Genomic DNA, 4,814 nt, shown 5'->3' on the forward strand with positions numbered 1-4,814 from the left:
TCCAAACAGCAGAGTGCTCTGTGTCTTGCTGGTTGACTTGCAAGGTATTTAAGTAAGTCCCCATTACTGAGCCCACCTCTCTCTATCGCTCTCTCCTCGCCCCACTGTAACGCAATCTCCAAAGAAAACACTTTACCTCTCTCTGTGTGTGCGCGCGCTCGTGTGCATCTGTTCAGAATTGCCTTCATTTGGCCTTCCCTAACAGAGTATAGATGTCCTTGGTGCTAATTTGTATCCACGTCCGGTGCACCAGGATGCATGAGTTTATTGTCAGTTTTGCCCACTGGTTGGCATGTTAATGGTTACATTCTATTGGAAATAGAAATAGTTGAATTGCTGTTCGCAATGTAAAGCATATATTATCATGGATGTCTTTGGTGTGTGATTAGTGGGATGTTGAATGGTGCTCCTGTGTTTCTCTGACAGTAAGATAGGCCTACAGTATCAAGCACAAAACCCCCTCTTAAGCCATAGCCCCACCCATCTCTTTAGGCATTCATATGTGAGGCTATGTGCTAAACAGAGTGAGTACAGTAGTGTACTAAATCAAAGATTTCAAGACTAAAGGCGGGTTTATGCTACCTCTATTGACATTTCTGTGTACAGTTGTCACAGTGACATCATGACCATTCTATTGTCGTTCGACATCAAACTTGTCATTGTAGTTATGAAAAAGTATAAACACAAAAATGACATCAGCAGCCTGGTGGTCCAAAATAGCATAACTGGTGTATCTGTTTAAAATTGGATTTAGTATATATCAATCTAACAAACCAGGCAACTAAAAGCAACTTTCTAAAGAATGTATTGGCTAGCTAGTTGGCTAGCTAACGTTACGTTAGCAGGCTAACCAGATCAAATAATGACCATATCATAGCTGACGTCTATAACTTAACTCACAACAAGATCATTATTTACAAGTTAATGGCAAACTAATTACAGAAAATAGCTTACGGTTGTGAGTGTGATGAAATAAAAGCTTGACATTCTACCGGTGAATTTTAGAACATGGACACTGTCTCGTTGGCCTACTGTTATATTCTAATTTGACTTTGGTGCAGGTCATGTTCTTCACATTACCGTCTCTGGTAAACACACACTATATCAAATGAAATAAAAGTTCATTTGTCACATGAACAGGATACAGAAGGTGTAAACTGTACAGTGAAATGGTGACTTGCATAGTGGAGTCTTTTGTTTAGACATGTAGCTAGCTAGCTAAACAATGAACCATAATCCCATCTCATAACATTACTACCCTGCATGAATCTACAAGTAGTTAAAGCTAACCAACTAGGTTCAATGTTAGCTAGCTAACATTAGGCTATAACTAGCAATGCAAATTACTCTGAGATATGGATAATATTACTACACAGATCATACACGTAGCATTAGCAAGCAAACCAGCCAGCCAGGTAACATTAGCTAGCTAGGTAACAGTATGCATTCAAGTTAGAAACATACATGGAAATACGCTTCTCCCTCTCTGTCACAGATGCAATGGTTGCCCTTCATTTGAAGATATAATCCAGAGACGGGTGTTTTATACAACAGCTTTCTGTGCGTTCTCTTTTCAACTCCCTCCGCATATTTGCAATCAAACGCCTGGACTTTCTCCATCTCCTTGGCGATCACATTCTGCTTCCACTGGCAGTCCACTGATTTCAAAACTTGGTTCTCCAGAAAGTGGAGAGCATTAGCAACACTTTTGCAGTTCTTCATGGTATCTTTAAAAAAACATGTTAGAAAGGCTTACCTAGAAAGGCTTACCTTTCAATAAATGTAAAACTAAGAACAGATATAGCACTTGGTTCATTCCAGACCTGACTGCCATCGACCGGCACTAAAACATGAATTTCATGAGAATTTCAATAAGCATTTCTCTACGACTGGCCATGCTTTCCTCCTGGCTACCCCATCCCCGGCCATCAGCTCCACACCCCCCGCAGCTACTTGTCCAAGCCTCCCCAGCTTCTCATTCACCCAAATTCAGATAGCAGATGTTCTGAAAGAGCTGCAAAACCTGGACCTGTACAAATCAGCTGGGCTAGACAATCTGGACCCTCTCTTTCTAAAATTATCCACAGCCATTGTTGCACCCCCTATTACTAGTCTGTTCAACCTGTCTTTCGTATCGTCCGAGATCCCTAAAGATTGGAAAGCTGCCGCGGTCATGCCCCACTTCGAAGGGGGTGACACTCTAGACCCAAACTGTTATATACCTATATCCATCCTGCCCTGCCTTTCTAAAGTCTTCTAAAGCCAAGTTAATAAACAGATCACCGACCATTTCGAATCCCACCGTACCTTCTCCGCTGTGCAATCCGGTTTTCGAAGCTGGTCACGGGCGATATCATAACCGCCATCGATAAAAGACAGTACTGTGCAGCCGTCTTCATTGACCTGGCCAAGGCTTTCGACTCTGTCAATCACCGCATTCTTATCGGCAGACTCAACAGCCTTGGTTTCTCAAATGACTGCCTCGCCTGGTTCACAAACTACTTCTCAGACAAAGTTCCGTGTCTCAAATCGGAGGGCCTGTTGTCCGGACCTCTGGCAGTCTCTATGAGGGTGACACAGGGTTAAATTCTCGGGCCGACTCTTTTCTCTGTATATATCAACGATGTCGCTCTTGCTCCAGGTGATTCCCTGATCCACCTCTACGCAGACGGCACCATTCTGTATACATCTGGCCCTTCTTTGGACACTGTGTTAGCTAACCTCCAGACCAGCTTCAATACCATACAACACTCCTTCCGTGGCCTCCAACTGCTCTGAAAAACCAAATGCATGCTCTTCAACCGATTCGCTGCCTGCACCCGCCCGACTAGCGTCACTGCTCTGGACGGTTCTGACTTAGAATATGTGGACAACTACAAATACCTAGGTGTCTGGCTAGACTGTAAATCCTCCTTCCAGTCTCACAATTAACATCTCCAATCCAAAATCACATCTAGAATCGGCTTCCTATTTCGCAACAAAGCCTCCTTCACTCATGCCGCCAAACATACCATCGTAAAACTGACTATCCTACCGAACCTCGACTTTGGCAATGTCATTTACAAAATAGCTTCCAATACTCTACTCAGCAAACTGGATGCAGTCTATCACAGTGCCATCCGTTTTGTCACCAAAGCCCCTTATACCACCCACCACTGCGACCTGTATGCTCTAGTCGGCTGGCCCTCGCTACATATTTGTCGCCAGACCCACTGGCTCCAGGTCATCTATAAGTCTATGCTAGGTATAGCTCCACCTTATCTCAGCTCACTGGTCACGATAACAACACCCACCCTGCGCTCCAGCAGGTATATCTCACTGGTCATCCCCAAAGCCAACACCTGCTTTGGCCGCCTTTCCTTCCAGTTCTCTGCTGCCAATGACTGGAACGAATTGCAAAAATTGCTGAAGCTGGAGACTTATATTTCCCTCACTAACTTCAAACATCAGCTATCTGAGCAGCTAACCGATCGCTGCAGCTGTACATAACCCATCTGTAAATAGCCCACCCAATCTACCTACCTCATCCCCATATTGTTTTTATTTACTTTTCTGCTTTTTTGCACACCAGTATTTCTACTTGCACATCACCATTTGCTCATCTATCACTCCAGTGTTAATTTGATACATTTGAATTACTTCGCTACTATGACCTATTTTCCTCCTCACGCCATTTGCACACACTGTATATAGACTTTCTTTTTTTTCTATTGTGTTATTGACTATGCTTTTTTATTCCATGTGTAACACTGTGTTGTTGTTTGTGTTGCAGTGCTTTGCTTAATCTTGGCCAGGTAACAGTTGTAAATGAGAACTTGTTCTCAACTAGCCTACCTGGTTAAATAAAGGTGAAATAAAAAAATAAAAAGTAGAAAATATATACTGAACAGCTCATGTTATAGACAGAAACGCACTACACGACAGACCAATCCAAACTCATCTCTCGACATGTCTAGCCCATCCATTACATCAGACAATCATGGCTAGAGGGAAGGTTCCTGTCTTTTTACAATAGTATGGTTCCAGTAGGCTACATCTGTCAAGAGTGAGGCAGTTAACAAATACATAATTTGCTCTCCTAAACTAGTTTTGTCCAAAAGTTCCAACAGTCGTTGAAAGGATAGAGTGTTTTGAATGTTGTTCACATTTCTAACACCTAACATTGAGTTTCACAACAGTTACTCTCTCAAATAAAACAATGCAACAGCTATAGCTTGGAAAAGATCTCTACAGGAATAATTTTTGTACCAGTAACTTGTTGGCGTAGTCTTGCTTGGAGTGGATTTACAGTGGTTTAAATGGAAACATAAAATCAGATTTTTTATTTGTCAACAACTTTTGACCAATCCCTTAGTTTGTCTCAAGATAAGACATGTACCATTGGCCTACATGGTGTAATTTGGCCCTACTGTTCATGAGAAGAAGATTTTGTAAGTATTTTTTGCCTATTTTAGCATATTAGCGTATGTGCTAATATGCATCTACTGGTATAGTGTAGCCATCTTTGAATGCATAAACATGATTTTCTCAAACTCTTTATAAACTATTGTGATGAATCCAAAGACCACATTTGGAGTGAATCTGACTTTTAGACCATGAGAAAAATATTTTTTATGATTATTTTAAGCTTTAGCGTTACATAGCCAAAAAGGTGAATTATTAATCATTTCCTTATTTGTATTAAAATATCAATGCCAAACATGTTGAGTCAATTTATGAAGGATTTAAATTGACAGGGAAAAGTTTAGATGTGTTCCATGGACCTGCATATGGAATTTGGTGTTATTTGAAATCTATCCTAACGGTCTTTATGG

Source organism: Oncorhynchus nerka, linkage group LG24 (assembly GCF_034236695.1).
Source record: "Oncorhynchus nerka isolate Pitt River linkage group LG24, Oner_Uvic_2.0, whole genome shotgun sequence".
Classification (NCBI taxonomy): Eukaryota; Metazoa; Chordata; class Actinopteri; order Salmoniformes; family Salmonidae; genus Oncorhynchus; species Oncorhynchus nerka.